Here is a 16260-nt window from a genome sequence, read left to right on the forward strand (position 1 = left end):
TTAATAAACAAAATGATAGTGATTAAAATGGCATTTTCTTATGTGATGCAAAAGAAACTTTGGGGCTTTCTTTTTTTTTTGCTTTTGCTTTGAATCCTAAATTCTGTTTGAGCACATTGGCTATTTCCATTTTTATTGTAATTTGCTGAGAACCTGCTAAAATATCCTAAAGTAAATACAAAGGGCATTGAAAAGGAAAGAGGAAGTGTAATTTTTGTTATCACTGAGATTTTCGTGGTTTTTATGCACATTGGGTACCATTGCACTTTTACTAACCTGTACTGACAAGAGTGTCACATATCATTAAGATAATACCAAATAAGTGAAAAAGAAGTAAAAAAAGAGCAGCAAATCTGATTTTCATTATTATGGTTATTGGACCTGTTGTGCATTTATATATATAATATTTATGGATAGAAATGTTTTGTAATATCATATAGAGTTCAACAGTTGAAAGGGACCTTGGAAGTCTTCTAGTCTAACCCTCTGCTCAGATAGGAAGCCCTATACCATTTCAGACAAATGGTTGTCCAATCTCTTCTTAAAACTTCCAGTGTTGGAGCATTCATAACTTCTGTAGGCAAGTTGTTCCACTGATTAATTGCTCTGTCAGGAAATTTCTCCTTAGTTCTAGGTTGGTTGTGCTTGATTACTTTCCATCCATTGCTTCTTGTCCTGCCTTCATGTGCTTTGGAGAATAGGTTGACCCCCCTCTTCTTTGTGGCAGTCCCTTAGATCAGAGCTTTTCAAAGTACCACCAGTGGTACTTTAGCACCTGGCAGGTAGCTCTAGCCAAGTGTAGTGGGAGATGGAACCAGCTAAAGCAGCGCCACACAGACCTGGAGGACATCAGCCGGAGCTGCAGAGCTTGGCAGAAGCCACAGAATTGGGGCATGTGGTGACCTGTTAATTGGAGCTTCCAGAATACCCAGAAGAGAAAAGGAGGAGGAGGGCAGAGAGAAGAGAAGTATAAAAGGGGCAGGTTTTGGCAGGAGAGGGAGAAAAAGAGTGAGAAGACACACTTACCAAAGCAGTGAGGAGAGACAGAGTGGGCAGCCTGTTTTCAGAAGAAGGGTAAGTGAGCAAACAGCCTGTTTAGTGAGCGGCCTGTTTAGCAAGTGATGTGTTTTCAGGTGAAGGGTGCCTAAGTGACTGGCGTGTTTAGCGACCGGTGTGTTTTCGGGGGAAGGGTGTGTGAGCGAGCGGCCTGTTTAGTGAATGGTGTGTTTTTGGGTGAAGGGTGAGTGAGTGAGCAGCGTGTTTAGCGAGTGGTATGTTTTTGGGGGAAGGGCGCATGAGTGAGCGGCCTGTTTAGCGAGTGGCGTGTTTTCAGGGGAAGGGCGCATAAGCGAATGGCCTGTTTAGTGAGCGGCGTGTTTTGGGGCAAAGGGTGAATGAGCAAGTGGCCTCTTTAGCAAGCGGCGTGTTTAGCGAACAACCTGTTTTCAGGGGAAGCATGTGTGAGCGAGTGGCCTATTTAGCAAGCGGCGTGTTTTTGGGTGAAGGGTGAGTGAGCGAGCAGCCTGTTTAGTGAGCTGCCTGTTTTGGGGGGAAGGGCAAGCAAGTGAGCTGGGCAGGAGCCCAGGATCGGTGCACGAGTTAAATATGAGCTTGTTCCTTTCCATGCAAACCTTGGCAGTTACATACAAATATTGATATTACTTGACTTTAAATCAAGGGATAACTTTATCCAGCATATTCACAATCATGGGATTATAGGTTGTCAAACCCTGCGAAGTTGATATTTTCCACTTACCAACTCTATGTTAGTGAATTAAATAAATTATATTTCCACTTGCTGTATCCAGAATAAGATAAATATAATTTATTTTTGTTCCTTTTATTTGAAATTGTTGCTTTTAATCAATTCATACAACCACATTATGTTAACTTTTTCCTGAATTTGTTAGTAAGAAACATGTTTTTGAATGCTATTAATTTTGGGACCTTCATATAAGGTCTTATGCTATTTTCAAGCTGGATTTATACCAGTTTTATAGCTGAGAAAGAACTGGTTTATCTTGGATAGTTTGCCATTGGTGAGTACATTTCTGGTGCTCTGGCTCCTGAACTCAACCCAGACTATCCTCACCTCTCCCAAGTTTCAGCTGTATCTCACAGGAGATGAACATGCAGAAGGGTGAAGAGTACCTTGGCAGCTTTGCAGTTCCACTATAAAAGCCATTGAACTTTTTTGGGGGAGGGAAGTAACCTCCAGAGAAATGTACTCAGTGTGAAAAGGAAATTTGAAAAGGAGCAAAACACTCTTTGAATGCTATTTTCTGCCCTCATGACAGCTGGAGGGAGCACTGATTGGCTCACAATTTCTTAGCTGCTACTAAGGAATTGAGGAGTAGGAATGATAGCAACGTGGAAATGCCCTTTCTTAGACTTTTAAATCTTATTTTAATAATGAAATTTATATCTTCAGTTTACTATAATTCAATAACTGTTCTTGTTAAAACTTATGTTGCTTCATTTTTCATAGAAGCAAATTGCATGTTACACTTCATCAGATCAGCACCATATAAGAAATTATTTTATTAAATTTATATAGAAAGCATAAGAATGAAAGGAAGACACTTTAAGTGATTACCAATATATGCCATCTACAATATGGTTCTAGGAGGAGGTAATAGTAAACATCTTCCGAAAATATTGGCCAGAAAACTGCATGGATTCATCTAGGTAGTCAGCAGGAATCAAAACTGACTTGAAGGCATATGCATCCAATATAGTGCAACCTTTTTACTCAGTATAAAAATAAATCTCCTTTTATAGTGGGTTGGTTTGCTTTTGCCTGTTCTTAGTGAGAACCAGTTTGGTGTAATGGTTAAGGCACCAGGCTAAAAACTGGGAGATTGTGAGTTCTAGACCAGCTTGGGCATAAAATTAATATGGTGACCTTGAGTCAGTTGCTCTTTCTCAGCCTTAAGGAGAAAGCAGTAGCAAATCTCTATCGAAAATCTTGCCAAGAAAATTGCAGGAAAACTTGTCCAGGCAGTCACCACTAGTCAATACTGAAAAGGGCACAATATAAATAAATAAACAAATAAAATCTTAGTACTGTGCAAGACAACCACTCTTCGTTGTTGGATTGATGGCTTCCATGGATCGGGATGCCAGATGTATGTCATGGTCTGCAAAAGAGAGGTCTATATGAATAGTGATCATAGTATATTTTGAAGAGGGTGAGGTGTAGAGTTCAGGGTGGTGCTGCATAAGAGGTTTCCTGCAAGACTCGAAGATTTCTGAGAAAAGTCCTTGATATTTTATGCTTCTTATGTAGCAGGAAGTGCCCATGGGCTTCCTTAAGATAGTACAAGCCTTTGGGAATGAAAAATGTTTCTGAAATCTATTAAGTTCTGATAGCTTTGTGGGAAGCATTTATTTCAATCCTGTTGAAAAATTTAAACTACTGTATGAACCTATGTTCAAAAGAGGTTTACTATTTTTTATAGAAATATTTCAGTGGAGTTGGAAAACTGGCAGCCTGCCTGGCTCCTACTTAAAAGATTATCATTCATGGAAAATAAATTTATCTAAGTAGAAAAAAGTCAAGGTTTTCATGTTTTACTGCAATCAAACTGATATCACAGATAATTTAAACTCTTGCCACATATAATATCTACAGATAATTAGTTACTTTAATCAATCATATATGTAAGACATTTTTTAAAGTCCGTATAAATACCTTTAAGATATTTAATAGTTCAGATTTTGTTCTTCCCTCCTTTAATATTTTATAATATTTTATTGAGCAACAGAGAACTTTGATTTGCATGTATTGGTGGTTTCATTTGGAAATGGTCTCAGTTACAAAATTACAGAAAGCCAGCATAGAACTGCAAACCTTGCTTTTAACATTCCCTTCTATTTTAATTTTATAGATAACCTGTAGTCTGCTCGCCTGTCAAGATGTGGAAATGTGCTGGCATTCCAGCTGAAGACATCATTAGGAGTGAGAAAATGCTCAAGGCCGTTTTTCAAAGTGGGCGCTGAAAGAGATGCTTTCCTTCTTTAACTCCAGGGGATGCTAAGAGCTGCCCCAGCAGACAGGTATTGTAAGGTCAGTAATTGTGTGTATGTGATTGTGTGTGTACGTGCATGTGCCCAAGTATTTATAAAAACACTCAGGATTTTACCTGAATTGGGTAAAGATTTTTTTTTAAAAAAAAAATAATGAAGATGCAGACACAGCAGAAAAGAAGGAATTGACAAGAAAGGATAACAAACTTGCCACGAAAGAGTTCTGGGCAGCACAATACTGGCAGAAGTGATTTTAATATCTGACAGGTTAAATTCCCTAATCTTTGCTATTGATATTGATGGGAAGCTTCATCTGCTTTTAGAGATTGTATCAGTGAAGACATGCTGCACTGCACGCATAACATGGGAACAAGTTTGCTGGAGATCACTGCTCTTCTTCCTCTGTGATAAAAATTGATATGAACTGTTTTAAACTGCTGGCAGATAATTACTCTGAACACTCAATAAAGAAAGCTATATCTTTAGAGTCTTCCTTTATCTTTTTTAAAAAATCCACTTTTTCATCCTCTTTTGTTTCTTTGATTACTTTGAGCCTTGTAATCAAACTAAGCTTAGTTCCTGGACCCTGGGGGCAGTATCTCTTAGTTCCCTGTCAAGCAGCGTTTCAAAACAATCAATCTTGCTCTCGCACTCTCTTGGTGGAAGTGCCACAACACGAAGAGTGCAATGCTTTGCTCTTGTGATGAAGCCTCAATGACAAAAGTTTTTATAAGCAGCTGACTGTATTTAGGGTTATGAATATGCAATGACTCTCATTAGTATTGAAGCATAGGAGCAGGGGTTGATATCCTCCCCCCCTTAGAGCTGCTGCAGAATTGTCTAATGAATTGTCTTGCTCGTTCACTTGCACAGCCTTTTTCTGTTGTTTCCCCCAGTTCCAAGGGGAGTTGCCCAGTTTAAGAATACTATTGACTGCAGAAATTAATTGCCAAGCACTGCTTTTGGTTTTGTTAAAGAATCTCGAAATAGTGCTTAAACTGTCAAAACAGAAAACATGTAGCTCTACGGGAGATAAACTCAACATGATGGAGGAGACCTCTGGACAAGCACTTTGCTCACAATCAACACAGGAATTTGGAAACATAGTCTATTTCCTCCATGCATACCTTCCCAAGCATGAAATTGACATCAGTAGCTGAATTTAAGTTGCAAGTATCTGATTTCTAGTTTGACTTTTTCATAGAAAAAAAGAGAGATGATGAATCTTCATATAATAACTATATCATATCACAGAACTATTTGGTGACCCTTTCAAGACTCTTTCCAACACTTTTTAATCTATACCAGTTCAATGTTTTGCTGTGCCTCCATGCGCAATCTAGCATGCATGTGATACAGATGAAAATGTTTCCAGCAAACTGGTTAAGATAGCCTCTTTGATGTAGAGCATAGAAGAAGCTTCAAAACACTCTTACATATATGGCTCAGCGAGATAAATTAAATTCTTCACTGTATCTTTTTTTAAAAAATCAACCTCATAAACTGACAGACCGCAATTATAAAATGATAAGTTCTAGGAAGGTACAAATAGGAGATCAAAAGTTTGAGAAGCTTCTTTATACATTTAATTTGTAATTAAAAGAGTCATATTTGTAGAAGAAATTGTTAATTTTGATTTATTTGTGGGATAGCAGACAGCAACTTATTTGCTTAGCTCTCAAACCACTTAATCATTGTATATGTATGTGTATGTGTGCTTTATACATACATTTTAAGAATAAACACAGCTGTGACAAATATGTCATACATCAAATACTTGTTTCCTCTGTCTCTTAGCTTTAGTGATTGTACATGACTATGAACAAGTAAGTAATAAAATCTGGAGAAAGATGAAACCAATCAGGACCTTTTTAAAGACCATTAATCATTCTGTGCAACCATGATATTATTAGCGCAAGTAAGCCTTGTTCTGTTTCCCCACCCCAGTTTCATCCTGAGAACAAAATTGCCATGGAAGTAATTTTATGGGCAATATCTTAGTAAGGAACCAATTAGATCTAATCACATAACATGTTACTGAATAATTCAATATTCTTCCTAAATTTGCATTATTTTTTATGTATTAGCCCATACTTCTAAAACTATATGGATTAAAATATATACCCCATCCTGTGATAGTAAGGAGACAATAGAATGTGATTTTACATAACCTATGTATCTTCTAATTATCATTGGCTTCTGCTGAAGTCTAGCACATGTGAATATCCATGTAAAAATATTTGGTTCCTGGACTTTTTCTTTAATTATACTACTATGAAATCTTAACTACTCCCAGCTGTAAAAACAGCAAGCATAAGAAAACCAAAAGTGAAACAATTATTTTAAAACAAAATCGACTATGGTATGCAAATAATAACCAGCATGCCTGGTAGATATTGTAATAAACCTTAGAATTGTATTATATGACAATATTTCAGTTTTAATTGCAAACTGAATAAAGATGATTAGGGATCTGTAATTCACACATACATTCCAACCTCATGACTGCTATGAAAATCCCACAGTATTTATAGAATGATTATCTGAATATCAGTTGATGTTTCTTTTTTCAAACAATACCTGTAAAATCTGATTTAAAAAAGAGAAAAATGATTAGTTCATATATTTCTAATATTAAAGCACCAGTTCCTTCATCTGCTCTAGTATGGACTTTAATCATGTTGTTTTAAATAATATGAAAGAGAAATAATATTTGTTCCAGATAGGGATGTATTAAAAAATATCTATGTGAAAAGTTGTAACTGTCCAAGGAATGGATGTCTGTGATTCATAAAAGATATATTTAAAAGACACTCTTTTTCTGAGCGTTTGGTTGAATTGGTATGGGTTCAAAATATGAAATTCTGATTTTACTGCAATGTGAAACAGCTGTTTGTAAAAAGTAGGGATAGTAGCAGCATACAGATGTAATTTGGAAGAAGCACTCTTCTATCCCCTTTGATACTTACTATGTATAAGTCTGTCATGTTTTTTAATAAAATTGGTCATGGTCTAGGGTTGGAAACAATTATTTTCCCCCATAAAACCTGTTATTATTTTGCAGTGCAGAAAGGTACAAAGGCAAGAAAAGGCAAGAAACTTTGAACATTCCTTGAAACAGATTAAAATTACTGTATTTAGTTCTGAATTTTTGAATATGACTTCTTTGCTTAGAACTATGAGTTGGATGAAAATTAAGAATTTAGTTCTATAGCTCATAACATAAAAGTGAGTTCTATTTGCATGATTATGACTTGCTTTGACCCAGCCTATATGAAATTGTGCTACCCATTGCTCAATGTATTTCAGAGAACACATTAATCCCCTACAGCAGATGTTTAGGGTGATTTAGAGTACTTTGAAACTGAAGCAACCTATAAGCTTAAGAAAATAAATTAGTAAAATAAATGAGTAAATAACATATATTTAAGGGAAAGAAGAAACTGCTCCTTTCACTTCTGCTGATGAAAAAGTTTTATCAGCAAAATTGGACTGTTGATTTGGAGTATATTATGAAACATGCTAACAATCTCTACACAGTAATATGACAAAATTTATACTATCATATTGGTAATGGTTTGCATCCAGTAATATCTGTTTATATGTAGGCAAGATATAAAGGTGGAAAACACCGTCCTCCATATGACCATGGAATTCCATAACTATAGTATTTATACTCCAGTGTTGGTGTTGGATCATGCTCTTAATACAGAGATCTATTTTGTAGCATACTAAAAGACAGTTGTATTATCTATATAGTTGAACAGAAGAATTGTTGGATATATGAAAATATAAACTTCCCCAGCATATTACAAAGAAAGAAAATGTGACAAGCAACTTTTCTATATGAGGACTTTTCTTCTTTTAAATGCAAAGAATACTTGTACATCTACCATTTAACCTAGACATGTGCTTTAAACCTATGTAGGATAGTTTGAGAAAAATTAAACTCTTGATTTTGTTGTCTTTTAGCTGGATATAGGACCTTTCATGACCACTTTTTAATGCTATCTGAGCATTGAATATTGTTCATTTTTTAGAGGTAAAACCATTCCTTGGATCTAGAGCAGGGATGTCAAACTGCCGGCCTGAGGGCCGGACATGTCATCTGGAAGCCGTGCCCACCCCATTGCCGGCAATGGCAAAACCGTCCCAATACGTTGCACGACATCACATGATGTCGCGAGTTTGATATGTCTGGTCTAGACTAATGATCTAGATTGGCACTACATATCATCTGAATGTGGACATAATACAAAAGTGACCAACCAGTACACCGAGTTGGTTTAATCATGGAGAAAGAATGGATTAATATCAAACTGCATAATAAATTTATGCAGGAAGGGTGAATGGGTCTAATGAGTCTAAAGGAAAGAGCTTTGGTTACATAGCACTGATGAGCCCTTGAGAAAGAGAGAAATGAGAAGTTACAAACAATTGACGAGTGATATTTGGATGAGGTAGAAACAAATAGGGTTTGGGTGTATACCTATGTGCCTTTTGCAAATTAATTATCTTACTGGTGAAATGATACATTATTGCATCTTAGTCAAATTAATATGGAGGAAAGTGATGAATTGGGTATCAGTGAGAGAAATTATTTATGTGAATGAATAAAAGCATACATAATTTTCCACAATGGCCAAGACATGTGTACAAAATCCCAAGGAGGTAATAAGGACAGTATGAGAGGTACACTATTATTTTCGAGCATCTTATATTGTGAGATATCATGCCTCTGAAATTGGAATTAGGAGACCATAGCCGGTAATCACAAGGAACTGTACACTCAATAAATTAAGCTAATGATGAATTAAATCAACTAACTAGTGCTATTATCCCATCTTGTGAAGCTGAATTTGATAGGTTAACTGTTCCAAACCAAAATGTTTCTAGTCTCTTTTGAAGATCAGCATATAATAGTTTGCCTACTAGAACTGCTTTGAGAAGCAGGTGGCTATAACTCTAGAAATGACAACCTTCTTTTAGTTCTTCTGATATTTGGTGACAGGGTAAAAATCATGCAAGGACAATACCTTCCAGTCCTAGAGTCAATTTGGAATGTAGACATGGATTGTGATATCAATGTCATGGTGCACATGCTTTGAGAAAGTCATTATGACGAATAATAGAGAGATTCAGTGGGAAGCCACTGAAAGCTGTAATTTAGGGTTCCAGAAGCCACAGTATTACGATTACCATTAAAATTTACAGTGACAGAAGCCCAATTACACATGGTTATTTTCTTTTCTTAAATCAAACTATATTTCTGCTGTACATGAAAGATTTATTTCCTCCCACCAATCACTGTCACTGAAGCCTATTTTTGTAGCTTCTGGTGTCAGAAGAGATGGGTTAGCCTTATCTCTATGACAATGAAAGGATCAATGAGGGTAGCAAAGCTGGGACCCTCTTTGGAGCCGGCGGAGAAAACTCATTTGCATGATAATCAGCACCATGCAAACCTCCACACTTAGCAAAGTACAGCTCAAGTATAACAGCAGTCATGAAACAGAACTGAAGTAGGAGTTTCCCACTAATTTGGGGAAAGCTGGTAGATAAAGCAACAAATTCAGTCTTCAGTAGCAACTCTACTTCCCAGACAAGATAAAAGAGACTGAAATTTCAATTTGAAAGGTTGGTTACTCATGCCCCTTTTGTTTATTTAATTCATCTGGATGAGATGAACTAACCGATTACTTTATTGAAATATTTTTTCTCTATTAGCTATCTTTTTGAGAAATGTATTTAAACCTGCTTCTGTTCAATTCTCATGACAAATTGTATATCAAATTGTCATCTTTTGGAGACTTAATCCAATGCTTCAGTCACATATAAATATTTTATTTATTACATTTTTATTATTTTCTCTAAGGAGCACCAGAAATCCATATTTTTCCTTCTTCCTACCTCAGTATGAACTCATAACAATCTTCTGGGGTAGATGAACAGCTCAGATGACCTACTGAGCAACTTCACTATTGAGTAGAATTTTTTTTTTCTTAACTAAAGTCAGTGGTTTATTATTTATTTTAATTTAAAAATCTATCCATTTACATTATTAAAACTGTTAAAGGCAGATTTCAAAGAGATTCCGCACACCAGTTCTCAGTGTAGTTCTTGCATTAAGTAGCTAGAATATACTTGTTGAGTCCTTCGCGGAAGGCAAGATACGAGAAGAAGTTGTAGTTCTCAGTTTTCTTTATTCTGTGTTCAGCTTACAAGTAGATGGCTTCAGCAGCTCCCAAAACCTCCCAGCTTCTTATATAGGCATTTCCCGGGTCAATGCGATACTTTTCCCGCGCCAGCACCCGCGCATGCGCACGGCGCTGGCGACAGCCTGTCTGGTCCCGGGCAGCTTTGCACCTGCCCGGGACTGCCTGCAAATGCCCCGAGCCGTTTGCAAGGCTCGGGACATAACACCCCTTTCCCCCGGGCTAAAACTACTACCAACATATAATCATTTATTTTATGCAGTGTTCTGCTTCCCAGTGCTCCTATCGCTACCTGGCTTTTGTTTAGCCAGCAATGTTATGTAATCTTCTAAGTATTTAGGAGATTTCCTTGCTCTCTGTGACCTTCTCAGCGCTGGGTTTCTGACAGGTGTTCCCTGACTGAGGGGTGACAAGAGCCTGTTCCCCTTATCATGCCTTGGTGCCTTCCAAGGACTTTGCCCCAATGCCTGGCCTGCTTGCTTGCCCACCGGGCTCGTCAGGCCAGGGCTCCTGTCACTTTGTGACCTGGTTGACCCGCCTAGCTGTAGCCCTCGGGCCCCTTGAAGTGATAGCCACTGCTGGGCGTTTCTGCAGACCCTCCTAAGTCCAACCAAGACCTGTCAGAGGGCTGTCCATCCCTTAAGTCCCGTTCTGTATCCGGGCTTGTGTGGGATTCTGTACCTTCCCAAAATTCAGTTACTTCCTGATTTGGGCTAGAGGTGTTGTAGTCGGGACTTGGTTCCTTGACCACCTCCCTGTATGTTTGACCCCCTGTAGGATTTGGGGTAAGGTCAGGCCAACTCTGGGGATTGTGTGCCAGCTCTCTTGCGGGAAATGATTTGTTGGGATGCTCCCGGGTATCCACCGTGACTGGAGTGCTGTGTGATGTGTGTGGAAAGTGAGTATGCCCCCGGGGTGACTCCCTGGCTGGAGTAGGCGTGAGTGCCTGTTGTGTGGGTAAGTTCCATGAATTCCTGTTCGGAGCACTTGCGGAAGCTTGAAATGGGCCGTCAGTGGCTCCATCAGTGGAGATGGGCAGCAGCTCGTGCCCTTCCCTTTGCTCCAAAGGGTCCCCCTCCCCCCCTGGAAAAGACCCAGGAGTCTCAGCTGGAAGATGCCACCTAGGGCGGAGTTGGTCGATGTGCCTGTGCAGGACACGACCGTTGTCCAGGGCTACCTCGTAGGATAGAGGACCCGTGACCCTGGAAACAGAAGCGGGGACCCATGTATGACCAGGCCCGTAATTGCGAGTCCAGACTGGGGCACCCTCAAGTAGTTGTCTAGGTGCCCTAGGATGTGAGGTAGATGAAGGCAATCTGTCCGGATGCAACCGGTCAAGTTTAGTAGTAAGTTGACGCCCCCAACGAAGTTCAGCTGGGCTTCTCCCTGTAGAAGTGGACGGTGTGGTGCGATAAGAAAGGAGAAAGTCAGCCAACCTGTGATGCCAGTCCCCGTAGGTGAGTCTTTTCAAGGCGTCCTTTGTGATGCGCACCATATGTTCAGCCATACCGTTGGTGGACGGGTGGAAGGGTGCAGACGTGGCATGACGAATCATGTTAGCCTGTAAGAAAGCTTGGAATTCGGAGGAAGTGAATTGAGGGCCGTTGTCAGACACAATGACATCTGGAAGCCCGTGTGCAGCAAAAATCCCCCTCAGTACCTGAATAGTCTTTGCAGTGGTGGTGGATGAGACAGGTACAACCTCAAGCCATTTTGAATGGCTGTCAACAAGGACCAAGAAGAACTGGCCCTGAAAGGGCCCAGCGTAGTCAACGTGCACCCTAGACCATGGGGACCGTGTTTCCTCCCATCTATGCACGGGAGCTTGGGGCATCTCTGGGCGAGATCGTTGGCATAGGTGGCATGCATGCACCTTAGCCTCAATATCTTTATCTAAACCAGGCCACCACAAGTGGCTGCGCGCAAGAGCCTTCATACGAACAATGCCAGGATGACCCTCGTGGAGGGATTCTAAGACCCTAGTCCTCATTGAGGTGGGAATGACAACTCTGTTTCCCCAAAGCAGACAACCCTGAGAAATGGACAGCTCGTTCCTTTTGGACCAGAAACTCTGAAACTCAGGACTAGGGCAGTGCTCAGGCCAACCAGACAAAACCCAGGAACGGACACGTGATCTGTACCTGTTTCAGCGGCAACATCCCTGGCACTAAGAGGGAGCTCGGGCAAAGCTTGGATTGATAGAATGTTGACAGCTGGCACAGGGTCAGCTTCTACTACTGGCAGGGGCAATCTACTGAGGCCATCAGCATGGCCCATTTCTTTCCCAGGCTTGTGGAGTAAAGAAAAATCATATGCAGACAAAAAAATAGACCACCTAAGCATTCTAGGGGAAATGATTTGGGGAGTCTGCTTACGTGTGGTAAACAGTCCCAGCAGAAGCTTATGGTCAGTGAAGACCGTGAAATGCCTGCCATATAGAAAATCATGGAATTTTTTAATTCCAGCAACAACAGCCAGAGCCTCCCTGTCTATCTGAGCGTAGTTGCGCTCAGCAGAAGACAATGTTCTGGAGTAATATGCAACAGGAACCTGAGTTCCATCAGACCTGAGGTGTCTCAGGACAGCTCCTACCCCGTAAGGGGACGCATCACAAGCGATGCACACAGGAAGGGACTCGTTGAAATGTGCAAGTACACTGTTAGAAGTGAGCAAGGCCTGGACTTTGTTAAAACAAGCCTCATGTGTTTGTGACCAGTGCCACACTGCTTGCTTGTCTAGTAGCCTGTGAAGAGGCTCAGCTACACTGGCTTTATGTGGAAGGAAGGAATTGTAGAAATTCAGGAGGCCCAGGAAAGCCTGAAGTTCGGCCTTAGACTTTGGCCTAGGTGCTTCTAAAATAGCAGTTAGTTTGGATTCAGCAGGGTGAATCCCAGCAGCATCAATTTTGAACCCCAGAAATTCAGTAGAAGGTACCCCAATCTTGCATTTGTCTTTTTTGAGCTTGAGGCCTGTTTTCCTGAATCTTAACAGAACAGCCCTTAGCCTTTCAGCTAGAATGTGTGTGGAGTCTCCTGCAATCAAGACATCATCAAAGTAGGGGCAAACCCCTGGTATACCCCATAGTGTGTTTTCCATTACGCTTTGGAAAATCCCAGGAGCGACATTCACTCCAAACTGTAGCCTTTTTACCTTAAAGGCCCCTCTGTGGGTCACAATAGTCTGAGCTATAGCAGCATCATCATCAACAGGCAGCTGTTGATATGCTTGAGCTAGGTCAAGCTTTGCAAAAACACGCCCCCCTTGAGGGAGGCCAGAATATGACTGACCACAGGAACAGGATAGGCATGTTGCTGCAATGCCTTATTAAGAGTGCATTTGTAATCAGCACAAATGCGAATGTCCCCATTTGCCTTTAGAGGCGTGACAATGGGGGTCTCCCAAGGACTGGAATCAACAGGTTCTAGAATTCCCTGTTGGATCAGTTTGTCTAACTCAGTGTCAATTTTACTCTTTAAAGCAAAAGGGACCCTTCTTGCTTTAATTCTAATGGGAATGACAGTGGGGTCTAGCTTTAAGGACACAGGGGGTCCTTTGAATGTGCCCAGCTGGGGGCTGAAAACATCTGCAAATTCTTTGCAGACTTCCTGTAGGTCGAGTGTTTGTAAACTGTTGAGTCCTGTGACGTGTATCCCCAGGGCCTCAAACCAATCGAGTCCTATGAGACTCGTTCGTTCACCCCCTACTACTAATAAGTCTAGTGGACCTTCAAAATTCTTGTATTGTACGTTAAGGGTGGCCTCCCCCTTAACACACACTCTTGAATTTCGAAAATCTGTTAACACAATGTCAGAAGGCCTTAACTTGGCCTGAGTTCCACTACCGGAACAAATCTTCCTAAATGTATGCAAGGAGATAATTGAAAAGGCAGACCCTGTGTCTAGTTCCATAGTAATGGAACCCCTTGTAGCTTCACCTTGAGTGACAGCTTTTTCTTAATGGGCTTGTGTGTGCCTGTCCTGAGGATGCTCCTTCGCGAAGCGCAAAAACCTACCCTATTCTGGCTGGGGACCCTGGTACCTTTCAGGCGCAGTTCTTCCTGAGGTTGTACCTTTCGTCGGCCCAGACACACCGCTGCAATGTGTCCTTGTTTGCCGCATGCCCGGCAGGTAGCGGAGTGGAACTTGCAGTCGGTTCTCCTGTGGCGACCTCCACAGCCGATGCACTTGAGTGGAGCTGAAGAGCTTCCCTTCTGATTTCCTTCCTTCGTGGGGTGGAGACGGTCGACTTCCTCGTCCGGATCCTCCTCGGAGTTCCCTTGGACGTCTTCCTGGTGCACGGATGCAACTTCTGGACTGTTTCTGATCGGCCGCATGTTCTTGACGGCGCCGCCTGCTGCTTCTTCTGCGGTGACTTCTCTTAAGGCATCTTGGAAGGACAATTCTTCTTTAGCAAAAAGCCTCTGTTGTAGATCTCGATGCCTTAAGCTGCACACGAATCGGTCCCTCAGTCGTTCTTCGAGGTCCTTGAACTCGCAGTGCTTGGCGACCTTCCTTAATGCGGCGATGTACTCTCTGGCCGACTCACCGGATCGTTGATCCCTCTGCTCGAAGGTGTGGCGCCATGCGATGACGGACATCTTGGGCTGGAAGTGCTCCTTCAGTAGCTTCTTTAGATCTGCGTAGCTAACAGACTCTACTGGAACAGGTGCTGCAAGGTTTTCTGCGATTTCGAAGGCGTCTTGACAGCAAACACAAAGCAGGGTGGCAGCCTTCAAGCTCTCTTCCCTAACTTGGTTTGCCTTGAAGTAGTTCTCCACCCTTGCTACGTAGGACTCCCACCGTTCTGGATGTGAGACGTCGAACTCCGAAAGCCTTCCAACCTTTGCCATCTTCAGGAGATGGGTCTATCAGCCAGCCTACCCCCGAATGCGCACTGGATTGGCGAGTAGCTGCCGAGTCAACGCCGTTCTGCCGCTCAGGACTCACTTGGGTAAGCTTACACTTCTTCCTTTCCAGGTGATGTAAGGCATCCCACCTTCGTCGCCAGTGTTGAGTCCTTCGCGGAAGGCAAGACACGAGAAGCAGTTGTAGTTCTCAGTTTTCTTTATTCTGTGTTCAGCTTACAAGTAGATGGCTTCAGCAGCTCCCAAAACCTCCCAGCTTCTTATATAGGCATTTCCTGGGTCAATGTGATACTTTTCCGGCGCCAGCACCCGAGCATGCGCACGGCGCTGGCGACAGCCTGTCTGGTCCCGGGCAGCTTTGCACCTGCCCGGGACTGCCTGCAAACGCCCCGAGCCGTTTGCAAGGCTCGGGACATAACAATACTAATGGTATAGAAAGGTACTTTTATCAGAACTAGGTGCTAGCAAAATTTGGGGCCCACTAGATTATGCCTATTGCCTACCATTCTCCTTTCATGACTGTTCTTTTTGCTCCTATGAAGTCGATTTAAACTACATTTGTTCGTCTGTGAATAGCAAGGCTTTTTCTATTTTTCAGAAACACGAGATTATCCAGCTTGCACTGGATAAATGAGGGTTGATGAAGGAAGCAACTCTCTCCTTTTGCCTATAGCTCTTAGTGTTATTTCCCACACTATTCTAAAAGATTTCAGGAGGTACAAGTGCTAAAGTGATGTGTGTGTGTGTGTGTGTGTGTGTGAGAGAGAGAGAGAGAGAGAGAGAGAGAGAGAGAGAGAGAGGGAGGGAGGGAGGGAGGGAGAGAGAGAGAGAGAGGGAGGGAGGGAGGGAGGGAGAACAGATAAAAATAATCTTCTCTTTCTTTGTTGGAGGAGGCTTCTGAACAGCATTCCATTCACTAGAATGGTAGATTCCAATAAAGGAGAATATTTGTAGCTCAGCTTTGAAATGAGGGAAACAAGAACAATAAAAAAAGTAAACAAAACTCCAATCAAGTTAACTGCCAAACAAGCTAACAGTAAACAGACCAACCAAAAAACCTCCAATACTCCTACCAAAACTGATGGGGCAAGCCATTAGAATATAAGCAAACCTCACTCCCTACTAGCATTGATGACATTACCTAGTTTGGGT

The 16260-nt window shown here is 41.4% G+C and overlaps 1 long non-coding RNA gene across 2 annotated transcripts in view; it reads left to right on the top strand.

Annotated features, from left to right (window-relative positions):
- LOC120304757 overlaps positions 1-16260 on the top strand; it is a 77679-nt gene that overhangs the window by 17982 nt on the left and 43437 nt on the right. For both annotated transcript variants that reach the window (XR_005555821.1, XR_005555822.1), the window contains one exon: positions 3891-4069. This is a non-coding gene — a long non-coding RNA (uncharacterized LOC120304757). The remainder of the gene's footprint in view (positions 1-3890; positions 4070-16260) is intronic.

Source organism: Crotalus tigris, unplaced genomic scaffold (genome assembly GCF_016545835.1).
Source record: "Crotalus tigris isolate CLP2741 ecotype Arizona unplaced genomic scaffold, ASM1654583v1 scf7180000017646.2482762, whole genome shotgun sequence".
Lineage (NCBI taxonomy): Eukaryota > Metazoa > Chordata > Lepidosauria > Squamata > Viperidae > Crotalus > Crotalus tigris.